Source organism: Manis javanica, chromosome X (genome assembly GCF_040802235.1).
Source record: "Manis javanica isolate MJ-LG chromosome X, MJ_LKY, whole genome shotgun sequence".
Lineage (NCBI taxonomy): Eukaryota > Metazoa > Chordata > Mammalia > Pholidota > Manidae > Manis > Manis javanica.
The window spans coordinates 33,076,292-33,097,056 of record NC_133174.1 but is presented as its reverse complement, the minus strand read 5'-3'; the positions used below and the strand labels follow the sequence as shown (position 1 = coordinate 33,097,056).

The 20,765-nt window shown below is 45.6% G+C and overlaps 1 long non-coding RNA gene across 1 annotated transcript in view; it reads right to left on the bottom strand.

The window, feature by feature from the left end:
- LOC140847464 (uncharacterized) overlaps nucleotides 1-20,765 on the bottom strand; it is a 58,048-nt gene that overhangs the window by 7,957 nt on the left and 29,326 nt on the right. The window contains exon 2 of the long non-coding RNA XR_012127493.1: nucleotides 420-623. This is a non-coding gene — a long non-coding RNA (uncharacterized lncRNA). The remainder of the gene's footprint in view (nucleotides 1-419; nucleotides 624-20,765) is intronic.

Here is a 20,765-nt window from a genome sequence, read left to right as displayed (position 1 = left end):
AATTTTCAGACTATTCCTTGACTCTCCAGCCCTAATGTCATCCAGTTCATCCCTAACAACAGGTGTTTCATCGAAAAGCCTTCAATCAAAATCCTGATTGAAGACTAAACTTCTCACAAGGAAGTCCTTCCTGAGGTCTGACTTCAGACTCTCCTGTTGGAGTGCGGTTTGGTCCCTGACCACAGCACAAAACAGCCCTGCCCTCTTCCTTCTCTTTAGCAGGGGGAAGAAACGATGCCCTGGGATTCAGCACCCCGCCCTCCAAGAAAAGACAGTCCCTGTGGAAAGAAATCTCCTTTGAGACAAAGGCTGCTGGGCTCCGTGTGGCTGTCTGCACCAGAAGTGGGGGAGCCCTGGTTCCAGGTGCCCTTCATGTGCCCTGGCCAAATGCAAAACCTACACAGCAAAGTGATGCTTACGCTTTCCTTTCTTTTGTTCAGCATCCATTACAGGACGTCAATGACTGCTCGGCAGGCACATCTCTCTCTGGCTCACCACTCAGCTCCGAAGCAGGGACTCTGGGGCTGTCCTTCACCTGGCGCCACACTGCAGCAGATCACCGCCAGCTTCCCGAGAGCAGTGTTCTAGGCGAGGAAAATTGTTCCCGAGATTGCTTAAGGCCCCTGGGGAAATGACAAGGAGAAATTAATCTTCCATTGCTAATCTTCCCACACGCTGTATCAGAACTGTTGCATGCAGGAGAGCAGCGCCTGGCTCCTGCAGGGGCCCCAGGTCCTTCCACATCACCAATAGGAAGGGGGCAGGACAGAGGTCAAAGGGAGATATGGTGTGGGATTCTTATGCTCCCTGCCCTGTGTCTACATGACAAAATTCCCCACCAGTTTAGTCCAAACCACTGGTATTTGCCATTGAGCGTGCACCTATACTTAACCGTCCAGGTCCACAGGACACGGACCCTGCTTCCAAGGCTGCTCACCTGCGCCCCCTCTGGGCTCCAGCCACCCACCAGCTCCCCACTGGCTTGGACGTGTGAAACCCTTAGTTGTCACAGGCGGAATGACTTTAATGTTCATGTCAGGGTAGGTAGCTTATCTATCCACTTTAACCACTGTACCTCCAGCACCTAGCACAGTGCCTGGTATATACTGTGGACTTATAAATAGGTGTTGGGTGAAGGAAACCTTTCCTGCAGCTCAGGATGTGGGGAGCACTGCCTTGGGCACCATGGAGATGAAGAACGAACACAGAACTTCCAACATCATCATTATCCTAGCTCATTTACTTAATCTGCACAAGTGACCCCCAAGGACTGGGTACAATTACTTTCTCCCTTTTACGGAGGAAGGAATGGAGGCACAGAAAGGTTAAGTAACTTGCTCAGTTGCAGGCGATCTGTTCTAGAACATTTGCTCGTGATCACTCTGCTAAAGTGCCACTCTAACCATAGGCTGTGTTGGCTGGCTCCATGTGCCTCCCCATCTAGACTGCACCTAGTTTTAGGACCAGGCAGGCCTTCCGTTTCCTTGGTATTTTCTCTAACCCAGAGCAGTCTAGGCTCTCAGTAAGTGCCAGCTAACAACTGTACAATTGAACCAAAAGAAGCCATTCACTTAGTTTTCACAGGCTCGCGTTCTAAGACAAGAAGAGACAGAAAGTGAAGAGAAATGCAAATCACAGGGGAATCAGGGAATTGTCCAGAACACACATAGACTCTTCATTTTCCTTCAGAGCCTACTGTCTTTGTAAATCTGAAGTGAAAAAGAAGGGAAGTGGGGCAGGAAAAGTGAGTGAAGCAGGTCTCTGAGGCTGCCTGCATGCCTCCTGCACTAGGCCTGAGGCAGAAGGCCGGATTTACAGGGGGCCCCATCCACCCTGCCTGGGAGAAGCTGTGGAATTCTCAGAGGGGAGAGAACAGGACTTGGAGGTGGCCGGGGAGGGGAGGAGGATGGCTTGCCACAGAGAAGCCCCACTCTCTGGCTCCGCAACTGGGGAAGCTGGGAAGGAGCCTCCGCTGGCTTTGGCACCCTAAGCCACTGTATGAGGTAGGAAGCGTTAGGGTGTGAGTAATCAAGAACTCCATGAACAGTATCCTGAATGAGCCTCAGGGTCCTTTTTCTCACACAAGAAATCTAGAATTAGATGACTTCAGTGACTTAAAACATCATGGACAGTGTTTCTGTGATTCCTTTGGCCTTTCCTTCTGGCCTCAAGATGGCTGCTGCAGCTCCAAGAGTATGTTTGCCATCAGGGCAGCAAGGTCGGGGATGGTAGGGCAGCACCAAAAAAAATCTGTCCCTTTTATAAAGTGAGAGCTTTCTAAGCAATCTTCCGCAACACTTCAGCTTATGAGCCAATAGCTGGCAATGGGGCAAGTGGCCGCCTATAACTGTGGAGGGAGCTGGGAGAGTAAGCAGACAGCCTTCCCACCTTATATACTAGGGAAGGGGGGTGGGAATGGGGCTTGGTTGAGGTTCCCCTGAAAGCAAAGCCTGAGACCAGGACTTGGGTGCAGGTAGCTCATTCAGAAGGTGACCCAGGGAAGTACAGTGAGACAGCTAGAGAGTGAGACAGAGAGAAGCCAATTCAGGGGTGTTAATGAACAAGTTGCCACTGCAGCAGCTCAGGTTCAATCCCACAGGGGTCCCTCTGAGAGACCTTCTGGGGCCCACCTCAGAACACATCCTTGAGCCCAAACAGGTCTGAGCAGCCAGGTGTAGGGTTTTCTGAGGAAATGCTACCTCGGTGGCATTTCCAGTTTGCATGCTTACAGCAAGATCTCTGGTGCCAAAGAAGCCCATAGGGTGAGAAGAAAAGACAGGTGTGTGCTGTAGGCTTTCCAGAAACAGCTCACTGCAGCTACAGGTGAACACAGAGGTGGGCTGCGAGGTTCAGAGATGGATATCAATAGTGCTTGCTATGGCCACTGATATTTATCGCCAGTGACTCACTAGCAGTCCCCTGCTGTCCCTCCTAGACTCCACCCCTGAGGGCCCGCTAGGGCCCTTCCTTTTGGCCCTCTTCCTGCTGGGTCCTTCTCTATATCCACACTCTCCCCTACCCCGCCTATCCTCAGATAGGCCCTTTGGTACTCCAGAAAGAATGTGATGTAGTCCTTTATACCAGTATTGTAATGACATATCAATAACAATACCTCATATATGGCTCCTTCGAGTTTGCCATGAACTTTTGCATGTATCATTTTGTTTAAAATGTACAACATAGCCTAGTGAGGAATCTGAGGCTCAGAGAAGATAATTTGCCCAGGGATACTCAGCTAATGAATTGACCGAATTGGGTACCTTCTAAATGCTAATACTCCAAACATCAAGCTATTCCTACCTCCCATGATACCTTCTGCTTTCCTGTGAAGAAACATTTGTGTTGAATAGGATTTTCACCAACAAACAAACAAAAAAAAAAAAAGCCTTGTTAATTGTGGGGACTGGAGATGGTGAAGAGTCTGTTACGAAGCAGAATCTAGAATATAATCCAAACTGCTTATCCTAGCTAACATGGCCCTGCATGATCTGGCACTTGCCCACCTTTCCTCTCTTCTCATCTAGCTCCTCCTAAATATCTGCCCTCATTTTCACAAGTCACATCCCTCATTAATTACACTCTTATTCCTTCCTCTGAGCCCTTGTTTTTGCTGTTTCTTCTGCCTAAAATACTCTTCCTCTGGTTCTATCATTTCCAGCTCTGATTCATCCTGAAGCTCTTAGGTTAAATGTTGCCTCATATTATCAAGATAGGAGTTTTCCCTGAAAATTCACTCTTCTCCTCTCCCTTCTTAAATAACTTCCATTTTCACTGAACACATAGTTTGCCAGAGTAAGGTCTACATTCCCTAGTTAGACGTGGCCGTGTGACAAAGTTCTGGCCAATAGCAGGTAAAATGAAGGAGCATATATAATTTGTAATAAGTATCCATAATGAGGAGTCTGCCATTTCTTGTGGCTTCTTCTTCCTTGCCAGCTGGAATGGGTACCAGAAGGCTGGAGCTTCTGGTTACCCAGAGGGGACCAGGGGTGGTGACAGGTTACACAGATAAGTCTCACATCGAACATGCTGCCAGAGCCACAGGGCCACTCCAGGCTGAGGAGGCCTGGAGGCCAACAGCATTCTCCAGCATGGGGAAAAAGAGCCCTAGAAATGTTTTCCCAACCCCAAGATGGGCACAGACATAACTGTGAGGTTGGAACACCAAGGAGCCTCTGGGTAGCATGAGGGAGCCAGAGTAGAATTCATGAACCAGAGACCATGGCAGCTCTGAAAAGGTCAGCAGCAAATGCATCAAGAGAGGGTGTAGCAGATTGTGTCTTGAAAGTGGTCTCAACAATGTTTGTGATCTCGCACGCTCTTCTAGAACCTTGCCATTCCCCCACAAAGACATGGAGTCTGTTTCACTGTCTTCTTGAAGTTGGGCAGGCCTTTGCAACCACCTTGACAAGCAGAATGTGAGGAACTTCTGAGGACGAGGTCATGACAGGTAAATTGGCTTCTCTCTCTCCCCTCACCCTTAGAACCCAGCTGCCATGCTATCAGGAAGCCCAGGCTACAGGCAGAGGCCATGCATTGCTGCTCCCATCGACAGTCCCAGGTGGGGCCCAGATGACCCCCAGCATCAACTTTCCAGGTTGGCCTTGGGTTGATCCCCACCCCCAGCCTTCAACCACCCCAACAAATGCCAAGCAGAGCAAAGATAGCTGTCCCCGCACAGACTTGATGGGAAAAATTAATGTGCTTGTTTTAAGTTGGGTGGCTTGGTCTGCAGCTGGAGAGAGACAACCCAACGGGCAGAAGTCAGTACTGGTGTTGGCATGTCGCCCCTTCCTCATGCCAGGCCCAGGAGTCAGCCCATGATCTCTCCCAGGGAGAAGGGAAGGAGGAGGTGTGGGGGTGAGAGACAACTGCACTCGGCGGAAGGGACTCCCTCTAAACTGGAAGAGCCTAAGCTAGTCAGAATTGGCACGCTGATGTTTTGCACTATCAGTGGGAATGGGAGCTCAAGAGCCAAGGTAATTTTAGTTTCAGGAAAATAAAGAGCATTAGTCTTTGCACACCAGACTTTGTGAACAAGCAAAAATTCCTACCCACTTTATAATTTGGGGCTGGGGTGCTTCCAACTACAGCTCTGATTCTAGCCCCTAAGCAGGCACTAAATTTGCCCACACAAAGACTAAGCCTGCACCTGCCTTCCAGCAGGAAATCACGTTTAGCCGTATAAAGCCATGGGCCCTGGAACCAAGTGGGTCTCTAAGTTCATTCTTCTACCACCCTAGCCCACCTGAGGCATTTGACAATGTGCAATAAGGGGAAGGATCAGCGCAGTATGCAAAGCCCCATCCCTCCCCACTGCAGTGGGGTGGGAGCACGCACAGTGAGCCGCAGCCCCACCTGCTTACATCCCCTCTTCTTGGCCTCTGCTCAGAAGGTCACATGCTGGCCTAGTCATTTTGTGGACAATCCAGGCAGAAGGCGGTGGGCAGGCCAGATGTGCCTTCAGGCATCTCCAGCCTTCCAGTTCTGAGACAGATGTTTTATGACTCAAGGGTTTTGGGAAGGCAGTCTTGCTTTAAGTATTCTTATTGTAATCTACAGCTTACATTTTTATAAAATATATATTTCTTTCTACTTCGAGATACATGACATAGCTATCTGTCCCCAAACATGTCTTGGGAGCTCTTTGGCTCACTCCGTGTGCAAGCTAAACAGCGCTGGAGTTTTTCCTCCTCAAAGAAATTAGGTGCAGTTCTCAGGAATAACACATGGTTGCCATTAATGCTCATGATGGTTGGGGTTTGGTATAAACCCACATTTTATCCATTGAACTATTTCTTTTTTCCCAAATAGTGAAAAGAACTACAAAACACAAAAGCAATTACATGACTTAACTTTCCGTCTCTGTCAAACTGTGATTAAAATTGGAAAATAATACTAGCACTTAAGTTCCTTTCTGGAAAAGCAAGAAAAAAAGGAAATTTGTTGTGATGGTTGTTTTTTTAATGCCATAAACTACCAGCAAAGAGAAGTAAGGAGAACATTGGGGATTCCTGAAAGCTCAAGGAACTAAAAAGAATTCCAGACCTTTCTCTGAGGCATAAGCACTTGGTGACCACTCAGGTCCTAGACAAATGTGAGATGTTTGTGATTATGTCTTGCCAATGGGTTTCAGCCCCGGGCAAGTTTGCTATGGATTCAATGTGACCAAAGAAATTAACAGCAAAACATTCTTGGGGTGAAAAGGTTATACCCAACTTTATTTCCAGGTGGCAGGTCAGTCACTAAAATCCTGTTCACTCAGAGCAAGCCTGCATGCAGCAAGCTGGTCTCTGCCCTGGGCCCCTCTGTCCTCACAGCTGTCCTCTGGGCCTCTCTGCACAGTTGTCCCACATAGCCGTCCTCTGGGCCTCTGTCCTCAGTGCTGCCACCACTCCAGCCTCTGCTCTGCTCTCCTGCAGCCTTGCAGCCCTGCCAGCGTGTCATGCCCAGAGCCCTGGGCGGAGCTCTTTTTATAGCGTCAACAGCCATGTATTGCCCGCAGGTGTGCAGTGAGCTAGTCAACCACAGCCAGGTAAGAATCCTGGCCCCAGGAACTCTCATTTTATCCACAGACCATGATGCTTGGAGATTTGAGCTTAGCCTCGGATGGCTCACTCCCTTCTGGTAGAATCCAAGAAGTACTCGCTGTGATACTGTGATTTATAATAACAGATACATTTGGTCTTGGCCTGTTACTGGCACGGAGTCCTAAAACCCCTGGAATTTCTTAAGTTTTGAGAGTGTCTTTTGCTGTGTTAATAAGGTGGCTTTTGGAATACCCCTTGATTACCTAAGGGTGGGGGCTGGTCCCCAGAGGAACCCACCAAGTGATTAGAGGGCTGAGATTTTTAGTGCCACCCCTTGACCTCCAGGGAGGGGAGAGGGGCTGGAGGTTGAGTTCCAGCACCAAAGGCCAATGAATTAATCAGTCAGGTGTATGTAATGAAACCACTAGAAAAAAACAAAAGGACAGGGTTTGGAGAGCTTCTGGGCTGGGGAGCATGAGGAGGTTTGGGGAGCAGGCACACCTGGAGAGGGCGTGGATCCCGCTCCCTGCCCTTTCCCTGTACATTGCCTCATGCATCTCTCCCATCCAGCTGTTCCTGAGTTTCATCCTTTCATAAGAAACTGATGATGTAGTAAGTAAAATGTTTCTCTGAGTTCTGTGAGCTGCTCCAGCAAATTAGTCAAACCCAAGAAGGGGATGGTGGGAATGTAGCCAGTGGGTCAGAAGCACAGGTGACAACCTAGACTTGCCACTGGCTTCTGAAGTTGGTGGGACGGGGGTGCAAGTGTTGTGGGACTGAGCCCTTTATCAGTGGGATCTGAGCTCTCTCCAAGTAGACAGTGTCAGAATTAAGTTGAATTCTAGGACCCCCTGTAGGTGTCCTGATCACTGCTTGTTGGCAGGGGGGTGGGGGTGGGGGTGGGGAACTCCCATGGCCCCACGAGTTGGAATCAGGATCTGGACACTTATTCACCAGTAATCTATACCAATGAGGTGCAAGGACTGGCTCCTGATTCACTGGCCAGCTCTGCATGGTCTCCCCTGGATTCCTTGAAGGTATTTTTTTAAAGAGTTTATTTGGATAATAAAGTTCAGAGAAAGGCAAGAGTACACGCCTGAGAGCTGGGGCATGGGCAGACCTAGACGGACTCACCCCCGAAGGTTTTTTTGAAGAAGCTGGGATAGGGCCTTCCACGGATCTATACCCACTTTCATCTGCCCTGATTCAGATCTGGAGCCCCAGCCACAGTTGAGGCCTTCTGAGGTCTCCCACGTGCCCATGATCCTTGGGAAAATGGTGAGGGAATACCCCGATGAAAGTGAGAAGGGTTACCTAATTCTGTATAGCACAGGACTGCATTCAGCTGCCCATAACAGAAACTCAACAATTGTGGTGGCTTGACAGAAAAGGAACTCATTTGCCTCAGGCAGTAAGAATGTAGGGTAATAGAGTCCATGTCTGGAAGGGTGGCCCATGAAGGCCAAGAAGGGGCCAGGGCCTGTCTGTCCCTCCTCCTCCAGCCTTCACAACGGCAGCCACATCTCCAGCCCCAGGCCCTCATTCCAGCAAAAGGAGAAAGCAGAAGAGGGATCATGCCGGCTGATTTCTGGTTGTGTCCCACCGGCTAGAATGGAGTCACATGGCCACCCCTACGGCACAGATATCTGGGAAATGGGGTCCTTGCTTCTAGAGACTTGCTCTAAAGGACTGTCAGTAAAACAGTGTTTGAAATGGGCATTTAGGCAGTCAGCCTACCATACCTGCCCTGGTCTCTGTTGGTTTTTTTTTAAGTGTTTCTCAGCCCCTCTATATTTGATAGTAAAGAAGAAAAGTTTGCTTATTTGGGGAATATAGAAAAACATCTATTTAATGTGTGTGTGTGCACATATGTGACTGGTATGTAAGTGTATGTATTTTGGGGTGGGAAAGGGAAGATAGCAGCCCTGTGGAAATCAATATAGACAGCAATGTGAACATTTCACCAGGACATTGAAGTGAAGCCCCACTTCCAAGTGATGACTAACCCAATGTGAATTTTGACTAAAATGAAAAGTGTTTCTAACAGGCTCTTAATTTGCCAGACAAGTATAAAAAATATTCTTATTAGACTCAGAGTGGCAAAGTAACTTTCCCAAAGTCACACAGCTTGTAGGTAATAGAGCCTGGTTTCTAGTGTTATTTTAAAGGAAACCATCCTAAACCTCAAGAAAAAAAAAAGTTACCAAATGAAGTAAAGTTGATAGAATGTAATGTAGCTATTACTTTCATTGGCTCAAAACACGTTCTCATACCTCTTCTTCTGATACAACCTCTGCTGCCTTTGGTGAATAACTCTAGTTGTGGGCCTCTAGGTAGCTGGCAGTAATGACATCCCCACCTACCAGGAATTAACATAATAAGCTAGGCTAGAGCTAATTTCCTCACAGACAGAGCAGTTGGCTCAAGGGGTAGACATGTGACCCAAGCCTGGCCATTTGGAGACATTTCCCAGAATACTCTAAAGGAAGTAGAGAGGTAGCTGTAAGCATGTAAGCCTGAGCTCTTTATTTCACTTGCTATTGTCATATAAGCAATTATATCAAAGTGCAGCAGCATAAAACACCCATTTTATCATGTTCAGAGAGTCTGTAGGTCAGGAATTCTGGCAGAGCACAGCAGGGAGGACTTGACTATGCTCACTTCCCAATATCTGGGGCCTTAACAGGGAGGACTTGATGACTATGGGCTAGAATCATCTGAAGGCATCTTCACTCACATGTGGTGGTTGACATTGGCTGTTAGCTGGAACCTCAGCTGTAGCTCTTAGCCAGAACACTTTCATGTGGCTCTTCCATTTAGCTTGGGCTTCCTGACAGCATGGCAGCCTTAGACTTCTGCCATGGCAGCTCAGGACTCCAGAGGCAATGTTCCAGTGAACAAGGCAGAATCTGTATTGGCCTTTATAGCCTAGCTTTGGGAATTGTAGTTTCACTTCCTGTAGTCACAGGCCCATTCAGAATCAAGGACAGAAAATACAGATCCCAGCTCTTAATGGGAAGGGTGCCAAAGTCACATTGTAAGATAAGCAGCTGGGGCAGGAGATACTGTTGCCACCATTTTTGAAAATTCAATCTGCCATTCTCTCTTTTTTTTTTAGGTATGCAATGTGATTTTCTTTTAATTACTATTATATTTTATTTTAGTACAGTTGATATACAATATTATATTGGTTTCAAGTATACAACATAGTGATTTGACAGTTAACTACATTATTAAATGCTCACCCCAACTAGTATAGTTACTATCTGTCAACATAGAAAGATGTTACAGAACTATTGACTATATTCTCTATGCTGTTTTTTCATCCCTGTAACTAATTTATTTTATGACTGAGATTTGGTGCCTGTTTATCCCCTTCATCTATTTCACCCAATCACAACCTGCCATTCTCTTGGTAGCCATGTTCTCTATAAGAACAAGGCTAAGTGCCTCAGCGAGATAGTATGGAGAGAGGATCTGGCAGGTGCGTGGGCCCCTGAATCAATATCTAAGACCCTGGTTCCTAGAATCATTCCTTAGAGGTTAGAAGCTACCCCAGTCATCTGACCCAAAAGATTTCCTTTTTGCTTAAACAACCTTAAATGGGTTTCTAATACATGTTCATAACTCATGGTTTATTAGTTCTGGCTGATAAATAATTACTAAATTTGAAACTGAGAGATTTCATTCATTCACCAAATATACATAAAATATATACAAGGTAATGTGCTAAGGTGGGGCATGGGGGACAAAACAATGAGTAGACAGTCTGGAGTCACCATAAGGGGTTTACAGGCTATATTAGTTTGCTTAGGCTGACACAACAAATTATCGTATACTGGCTGGCTTTAAAAGCATACAGTTAACCCTTAAACAACATTGGGGTCAGGAGCTCCAAGTCCCCACCCAGTCAAAAGTCCATGTATAACTCCTGACTTGCCAAACACTGAACGACTAAGAGCCTAGTATTTACCAGAAGCCTTACAGATAACATAACCAGTCAACTAACACATATTTTGCATGTTATATGTATTATATCCTGTATTCTTACAATTAAGTAAGCTAAAGAAAGGGAAATGTTTTTTCCAATTGTTGCACATTTCCAAAAAATGTTCTATTTATTTTAAAAACTGCATATAGAAGTGGACCCCTGCTGCTCAAGCTTGTATTGTTCAAGGGTCAGCTGTACATCTCTTTTCTCACAGCTCTGGAGGCTGATGTCCCAGATCAAAGTGCTGGCAGGTTTGGTTTCTCCTGAGGCCTCTCTCCTCTGCTTGCAGATGGCTGCCTTCTTGCTGTGTCTTCATGTGGCCTTTCATCTGTGTACACATGACCCTGGTGTCTCTCTGTGTGTCTTAATTTCCTCCTCTTACAAGGATATAAGGACACCAGTCAGATTGGATTATGGCCCACCTTAACAGCCTCATTTCAACTGAATCATCTTTTTAAAAGCCCCATTTCCAAATGCACTCACATTCTGAGGTTATAGGGGTCAGAACTTCAACATATGAGTTTGATGGGGAATACAATTCAGCCCATAACACACACTATTAGGGTTGACAACTGTGGCAGACAGGAGTATTATTCAGCAAATATTCGCTCACCTCCCCCTCCTTCTTGGGGTGGTGTATTCCTCTGCCCCACTGACCAGACTTGGCCCTGTGACTTAACTTTAGCCAAAGGAATGTGAGCAGATATGATGCCAGTAAAGGCTTTAAATGTGTTTGCACCATTTAGCCTGCCTTTTGCTCTCTGGTGACCCACTGTAAGATGATACTGTCCCGGGAAGGTGCTGCTCTGAGGGAACTGGGGAGACATGAAGAGCAGGCCCGGACCCAAGCTGCCAAGTGCAGCCAAACTCAGCTGACATAAACAGGACCCCAGCAACCCACCCACCCATGAGCAGGAAATAAATGTTTTAAGCCACTGAGTTTTGTTGTGTTTAAAACTTTTCTTACATGGCATTGTGGCAGCAACAGCTAACGTGAGAAGCAATAAAGTAAATCACTGTATCATACAGACAAAACGCTTTTTCTCTATGCTGAATTTTATTTTACCAAAGATTTCAAATAGATATAACTCCTTTTTCCTAATGGTTAAACAGACAAGCCGTAAATTATTTTGATTATCTAATGTAACTGACAGGGAGGGGAAGTTTTTCCCAAACACACTGCATATGTTTTTACATTCAAGAGGATTATTACTATTTTGTGAGTACCAGCAATGCACTAAGTGCTGACCTGGGATTCCAGGAAGCGCAGTTCATGTCCAGAAACCTCAACACTGGAGTCACCTAAGGACCATCAGCCAGGTGAGGACATGAGCTAAGAATTTCTTAAATATATGAAAAGATTGTGACTAATTATATGATTATGCTGGTGATTAGAAGCCCAAGTTCACATATCATCAATCTCAGGTATGACTCCCTACATATTTCCAAGATGAAATCCTCAAAACTTGCATGGCTCTGGTATGTCCCGCTTCTCGTTTCTAATGCTATGAATCTACTCTCAGAGTTGGAGGCACATCTTACAACAGGGTTCAAACACTGGTAGCAAGTGCCATTTATCTATTTGTATTTTCCTGATAATCTGCCAGGATCCAAGATTTATAATCAACTGCATGGGATTTTGAACATTAGTTGAAATTACTTTATATGGTCTCCAGATCATCTGTTTTATTTCAGTGGGGCTCACCCGTTTCCATTGCATCTATAAGCAAAGGTCATGACCTCTTTTGAAAAGGGCTCAACGGAAGGGAAAATAGCAAGTCTACATGTTGAAGGGAAAGAATTTGGTTCATAAAATAAAACGAAGGCAACAGAAGGCAAAGGGAGTTTCCACTGTTTGAAAAGGGGCTTTCTCAGCACAAGCTTGGAAAAAAAATGTTGATGATTTATGCAAATGAGAGAGGAAATGTGCCCCGAGGGATCTTGGCACAGAAGCTCAAGTCGAAATTCTGGATTCGAGGCTGGCGGTGTCTCTGATTCACTCTGTGACTGGGGCTGAGCCATTTAACCTCTCTGTTTCTAAATACCCTCATCTATAAGCACAGGCTAATACTGCTGTTCTTCCTGCCCCTGAAGGGGAGGCAGTAAAAATGAATGAAATGTCGCGGAATTACTTCTAAGAGCCATCGATTAGAAATACAGCATATGGTCTTAATGAAAGCTTGTTTCTGCCACAAATTTTTCCCTGCTCCCTATGATCACCCCAGCTAGAGTGTCACAGAAATCAACTTCTCTCTTCAGCTATCTTCACATGCTGCTCTTAAAATCACACAAGTCTTTAAAACGGAACTCCTGCCTGCTCTGGGTGTGCATTACAAGGCCATGGCTCCTGGCTCTTTTCTACCCAGAGCCACGCAGCCTTGATTTTCTGAGACAGTGGTGATTTGAAATATTCTGTCCCATTGTCAGACCATGTGTTGGAACATATGTCAGATCACATGTCCTGATCATTGCTTCAGAAAATATGGTCGCTCACACCTTCACAGGAAAGGAAACACCTTGCTTACTGCCTAAAGTCTTATTTGAAATGGATGGGAATAAGCAATAAAGCCCTAGAGAGACCAACTGAGAGAGCAGTGGATATATAAATCGGGTGTGGGGAGTGCTAATTTGACTCAACCATTACTATGTGCTGGGTGGGGTGGAATGAATTATGTATTTATTAAGTAGCTAAGCTTGTTCTGGGTGCGGGGCTAAACACTGTAGTTATGGAACGTGATGGACAACATCCCTGGTCTTGGCAGCTTGCAGTCCAGTGAGGGAGAAAGGCAGGTGACAGTTAACAAGCCAGGTGCCCGTTTAGGGGTTGTAATGAGAGCAAGGATGGTTCACAGGAAAGCAGGGAGGTGGTGACACACAGCTGAGTACTGAAGGATGAGCAGAAGCTCAGCAGGTGGGGCTAAGAAGGAGCCAGCATTCCAAGCAGGGGACAGCCCTGCAAAGACCTTATAGCCAGCTCTGTTGGTGCCCCACCCAAGTTCCTCCACTCACGCCGGAAGAAAAGACTTCCCAAATACAATGAGGACTTGCTGAAACTCCATCTGAGGATATTCTCTGGCCTCTGAAGCAGCTCAACTGGCCACCATATGTGTGGGCAGATCCTAAGAGCTTAGCTTCCCAGAAATAACCCCCAACTAATGCGGAATGAGAGCAGGGGTGTGCTGAAGCAGTGGTACCAGCTCTGGAGAGCCTGACTGCTACATATTCAGAAAGTTTGCAAGCCAATTGTTAAACCATTGATAGCTTAGAATCAGCCACAGTAAAAATATTTACATCATGGCAATTGGCAAAACTACAAATTGGAACTTTCTTTGTTCCCCCAGAAAGCTGGTTTACCAGAACACCATTGGATGGGAGTTGGTGGATAAACATGTCAGCTTCTTCTCCCCTCACTGGAGGCAGTTCTGAGGGGTATGCTACACAGGATCCCAGAAAGACACCAGCAGGATTGAGTTTCCCACATGGGTAACCTGCTTAATAATATACGCTTTATTGCCCTTCTTCCCTTCCCTGTCTCAATTCCCACTCTCTCACTGTGCTTCCTGGGATCACCTCTCTTATGCCCAGAAATCCTTGCCTGACGGTCAGCTTTTGGAGGTATCCAAATTAAGAGAGGCATAAAAATGAGAAAAAGCTAACATTGGTACATCAAAAATGAGCAGGACAATGATGATGGAGGGCTATTATATCAAGCAAGGATGTTAAACTTAACCAAGGTATCTCAAAGTCTTGAAAGAATTTAACCAGGGAAAAGATGGCAAGATCAAGGTTAAATTTTAGGAAGGTCATGGTGGGTGGGGGTGGGGGCTGTGTGACAGATGGATGCAAAAGGGATCAAGACCAGAGGCAGGAGGATGGTGGTGATGATTGTGCAATGATAAGAATGTACTTAATATCACTGAACTATATACTTAAAATAGTTAGGATAGCAAGTTTATGTTATGTATATTTTTCCACAATAAAAAAATTGGGAAAACATAAACCCAAGCATATAAGGTCAATTAATATACACTAAAGGAGCCATGGATATACGATGGGGAAATGACAGCCTCTTCAACAGCTGTTGTTGGTAAAACTGGACAGCTTCATGTAAGAGAATGAAACTGGATCACTGTATAACTCCATACACAAAAGTAAACTCAAAATGGATCAAAGACCTGAATGCAAGTCATGAAACCATAAAACTCTTAGAAGAAAACACAGGCAAAAATCTCTTGAATATAAACATGAGCAACTTTTTCCTGAACACATCTCCTCAGGCAAGGGAAACAAAATAAAAAATGAACAAATGGGACTACATCATGCTAAAAAGCTTCTGTACAGCAAAGGACTCCATCAGCAGAACAAAAAGGCATCCTACGGTATGGGAGAATATATTTGTAAGTGACATGTCCAACAACGGGTTAACATCCAAAATATATAAAGAACTCCCATGCCTCAACAACACCCAAAATGCAAATAACCCTATTAAAAAAATGGGCAGAGGATATGAACAGGCACTTCTCCAAAGAAGAAATTCAGATGGCCAACAGGCACATGAAAAGATGCTCCACATTGCTAATATAAGGGAAATGCAAATTAAAACCACAATGAGATATCACCTCACACCAGTTAGGCTGGCCAGCATAGAAAAGACTAGGAAAAACAAATGCTGGTGAGGATGCAGAGAAAGGGACCCTCCTACACTGCTGGTGGGAATGTAAATTACTTCAACCATTGTGGAAAGCAGTATGGAGGTTCCTCAAAAAACTAAAAATAGAAATACCATTTGACCCAGGAATTCCACTCCTAGGAATTTACCCTAAGAATGTAGAATCCCAATTTCAAAAAGACATATGCACCCATGTTTATTGCAGCACTACTTACAACAGCCAAGAAATGGAAGCAACCTAAGTGTCCATCAGTAGATGAATGGATAAAGATGTGTTACATATACACAATGGAATATTATTCAGCCATAAGAAGAAAAGAAATCCTACCATTTGCAACAACATGGATGGAGCTAGAGGGTATTATGCTCAGTGAAATAAGCCAGGCAGAGAAAGACAAGTACCAAATGATCTCCCTCATTTGTGGAGTGTAACAATGAAGCAAAACTGAAGGAACAAAACAGCAGTAGACTCACAGAACTCAAGAATGGACTAACAGTTACCAAAGGGAAAGGGACTGGGAAGGGTGGGTGGGGAGGTATAAGGGGAATAAGGGGCATTACGATTAGCACACATAACATGGGGGTGGGACATGGGGAAGGAAGTATAGCACAGAGAAGACAAGTAGTGACTCTATAGCATCTTACTACGCTGATGGACAGTGACTGTAATGGGGTATGTGATGGGGACTTGATAATGGAGGGAATCTAGTAACCACAATGTTGCTTATGTGATTGTATATTAATGATATCAAAAGAAAAAAAAAGAAAACAATTCAGAAAACAATTGGATGTGGGAGAGCCAAGGACTAGATCAGTGAGACAGTCCAGGGAAGAAGCAATGAGGGTGATGGACAGCCATGGGAGGTTCCATCCACATAGAAAACTAAAGGGTTGTGCTCACCTTTGTGGACAGAACTCTGAGCATGGACAACAACATTGTAGGAACAGAAACAAAAAGCGGTGGCTGGAAGAGAAACCCAGAGAGAGAAGGTTAGGATACAAAGGAGGATGGTGTCAAGGAAACATCAAGGAGGAAGTATCACCAGTGCCACAGGCCAAAGAGGGGTAGTTGTAAAGATTCAACAGGTAAGGGTTTAGTATCTGACATAAACTTCTCATTGAATCCTCACAAGAGCTCTACATTAAATTCAGTGACCTTGCTGAATTCCCTTATTAATTCTAATAGGTGGATTGTAGGCTTTTTGAGTTTTGCTATGTGCACAACCATGTCATCTGCAAATAATGGCAGTTTCATTTTTTTTTTCAATTCTGGACACTTTTTCTTGCTTTATTGTACTGACTATAACCACCAGAATAAGAATGAAAAGAAGGAGCAATAGCAGGCATCTGTGTCTAGTTCCTGATCTCAGGGAGAAAGCTTTCAATATTTTACCAGTAAGTATAATGGTTACTGTAAGTTTTCTTTGTTTATAGTCTTCAGAAGGAATTTCTATTCTCTTCTAAGTTTGCTAAGCATTTTTACCATGAATGGGTTTTGAATTATATTTCTGGTTTCTCTGGGTGACCCTAGGAACATTACAGAACTGTAAACTGTAAAAAGACCTACTGCTTTGGCATTAGATATATCTGGGTTCAAATTCCAGCTGTACCATTTTCTAGCTGTGATTCTGGGCAATTTAATCAAGTTTCCTTATATAGAAAATGGGAGATAATTATAGTAACTCCCTTATAGGAATCTGAGATTTTTTTCATAAGCTCAAGAGCCCAAGAGGCTGAGTTTGAGAGAAGACTAGGCTTTAACATCCAAAGCCCAGGGAATCAGCTCCCAGATACTCTGCAGGGGCTAATGTTTCCAAGAGTCTTTCTATATCCTGCTCCTCACTATTTCCTAGAACCCTTCTGATGATGAATGGGAATTGATCTGAGCTCTTTCATCCACATGCTCACACTCTGCCCCAGGACTAAAGGTACAAACATCTGAGTTGTCAATCCACTGTGATAGGAGTCTCCAAAGATGCCCCCCATGATCCATGTCTCCTGGTATTCACAGCCTTGGATAGTCCCCTGCTTTGGAATCTGGGTGAGCTTATGACTCTTGTAACTAAGTGAATCAGGAGAAGTGATAACGCCTGATGTCCAAGGTTAGGGTAGAAGAGGATTTCTAGATTCTGTCTTGGTCTTTTGGAAGAATCTCTGTAAGACTTGGGCCACCATGTAAGAAGTACTACTACACTGAGACTGCCCTGCTGGGGAGGCCATGGACAAGAGCTATGTCCTACAGTCTAAGCTGAGCCCAGCCTTCCAACCATTTGCACCAAAGTACCACACGTGTGCATGAAGCCAACATGGATCCTTCAGACTAGCACATGCACTGCCTGAGTACCACTCAGAGACCCTCATTGACCCCACATGGAGCAGAAGTATCATTCATCCTAGTCCTACCCTAATTCCTGACCCACAAGATCATGAGATATAGTGTTGGGGCTGTTCATTGTGCAGAAATAGATTGACTGGAATATCTACCTTAGTGGGTTTAACCTTTAGTCATGGAAATAAGCTAAGCAAGCCTGACTAGTACTCAAACTTATGACATCCATCTCGTTTGACCCTATTCTAATAACCACTTGAGGTAACCAGATTCAAATAAGCAGTATTTAAGTACTGAGAAAACAGTGAGAAGGAAGTCATCCCACTCTAAATTTCCTGAATGCTTTGTGCCCTAAGTCCCTCTATTAATGAGAAGGGGCAGATAATCCTCATAGCAACCTACAACGTTGGTACCATTAAGTACAGTTGTTTTTTAAGGCTGAGAAAACAAAGGCTCAGAGTGAACACTAACTTTCCCAATATCACACAGCTAGTTAAATGGCAAAGTTGAGACTGAAGCACAATATTATGAACTGCAAACCAAGCTAATTTTTTTTGTGTCTTGGTTGGGGAACTTTTAGTTGGCTATCAGAGAAATCCATTTATAGTAGCACAAGGAACAGAAGGGAATTGATTAGAAGAACACAGGAGCAAAAGTGCAACCAGTTTTCCTCAGGGGTGGGACCCAGGTAATGAACCCCCTTCAGGAGCCATCTTTGCCTCTCTGGCGCCCTGTTTCTTAAGGCACTCTGTTAGTCATTGCACTTCTTTATTATTTTCTACCTTTCTGCAGATGCCTTTTCCCTGGCCTGGCATACACAGGCTCAAACACAATGGCCCCGTGGTCAAGCAGGGCTGACTACGTAATTTGCGGGGCCCAGAACAAAATTAAAATGCAGGGCCCAGCCAGGGGCAGGGACATTAATCTCTGCTTCCCACATGCCCACTTAATTCAACTTACGGTATTGGTGGCCTGCGAGGGATCGCAACTTCCGTAAGGATCCGAGGTGGGTGAAAGGCCCCTGCCAAGTGATCAGCCAGATGTGCTGTGGCCCTGCCAGCCTGGGTGGATAAGACCACCACCTTGCCCCACCCCAAGATGCCAAGAGGCACACGTTCCCCTGCCCCTGCCCTTCCCAATGTTGGCACTCAGGCTCCTTTGGTGGGCAGGGGGTGGCAGCAGTTCCAAGGCCAGGGTGGTATGCAGGAGACCAGGCAGGGCTGGAGGCACGAGGCAGTGGGGAACAGGCATTTGAGAACCGATCTCAGGCAGGTAAGCAAGGAGGCGGCTGGAGGCGGACAGCACACGAGCCAAGGCTCCAAGGCCCTCATGCTTGCTCCATTGTCCCATCAGACTTTGCCTATCAAACACAAATTCAAAATATTATTTAGAATGTCAAGATGGTGACTGCAGAACATGAAACCCCAAGTGTGGGGCCCTTCTGAGCACAGGGCTGTGTGACTACACTGGTCCGATGCCATACAGCCAGGATGGGCAACAAGGAATAGACCCCCAAAGGTCCCTCCTGAATCTTCTCCTACCACCTACTGTTTCCATACTACTGATCACATACTCTGAGCATATGAGCAGAGCCTACCCCAACAACCACTGCCCCCATTTTTCTTAGTAACTTGAAACAGCAATGTACCCAAGCTAAGATGTAACATTTCTCAGCCTCCCTTGCACCAAGAGGTGGCCAATGTGACCTAAGTAGAAATCTCTGGGTGGGTCTTCCAAGAAATCTCTACAAAGGAGGATGACTCAGCAGGAGCCCCTTTCACCCCTTGTCCCTCCCCTACTTGCCACTTGAAGGATTTAAGGCATGATGGTGCCATGATCAGATGGAGGAGATGAGTTTGGGGAGGGTAGGTTCAATTGTTCCACAAAGTGTCCCGAAGGATCTGAATTAAGGCAGTCAGATGAGGAAGAGCACAGGATAGATGTCAAAGAGGTAGGATCTACAGGATCTGATGGTGGGGATCACATCCTGTCTTTCGTGTGCCAAGCAAAGTAGAATGTAAGCTCTGAGAGGGCAGGGACCGTGTCTCTTTTGCTCACCACTGCATAAACAAGCCTAGCACAGTACCTGACACCAAGTGGGTAATCCCTAACTGTTGTCCAACAAATGAATGAAACTTGCTCCAGAAGTCCTTTGGGGGCTTTATTCCTAATCAGAAGCAGGATCAAGGGGTCAGGAGCGTGTCCATCCCCCAGGAGCCCCTTGTACCCAGAGAATGATTCCCAAGTATGGCCTCTCTTGCTTTCTGCCACCTATAAGCACCCACCGTCCTGCGCTCAGACCCAAACCAGGTTCCTTGGGGCCTGGAGGAGGAAAGCCATAGGAATACCACCCTGCACTGAGCTTTTTCCAACTTTGGCTCCAATGTGGTTTGCAGGCCAAGTTAATGCCACTGTTTCCACAGCATCACTTCCTCTGCAGCGTGAGAAAAGAGGAAGAAAACTCGCTGTGTGACTCTCCTCTTCCCCCAGGGAAAGCAGAAAGCTGTTGGAAACAATAAAAGCAGTCCTGTGTAAAGGGGAGACTTTTGTCTGTGCAGTCAGGGGTTGCTGTGCTGCGACTTCCTGCAGGGACATTCAGCATCCTTGCAGATAAATAAATGCTCACATTCAGAATGACCAGCCTAGAACACTTTTATGAGCCTTCTCTTCTCCCCAGGCTGTACACAGATAATAAATCAAATTAGCATCCTGAACCTCCGGTTCAGCACCACTTGTCACCAGTCCTCCTTGCGCAAGGGGTAAGTCTCGGCAAAACTGTTCTCAGCTACAATCCAGCCACATGGGACTGAGGCCTGTGGCCTCCTTGGAAATCCTGATGCTTCCAACCTGAGCTGGCCACAGGCTGAGGTTGCAGGGTCCTGCTGGTCAGTTCAGACCAGACTAAAAGAGGCAGCTTAAACCCCAGCCTCATAGTCAAGATTGGGTTGTTACTCAGAGAGAAAATAAACATTTTCATTTTTTAGTTAATAATCATAGGAGCAAGAGCCAAAGTAGACAACTGTCAGAAAGAGAGATAGAGTAAAGAAGAGAGGGAAGGGGAGACAGGGAAGGATAGACTATATCAATAATCAGAAACAGAGACTAGGCATTTTCCTCCTCCATGTTCTGCCTCACATAGTGACTTACACCACAGAGGCATTCAAAAGATGTTGGAACAATGAAACCGGAATGAAGTTTTTTTTCAGGTAACCTGAAGTGAAATTTGTCCTCATTTCAGATTTCCCA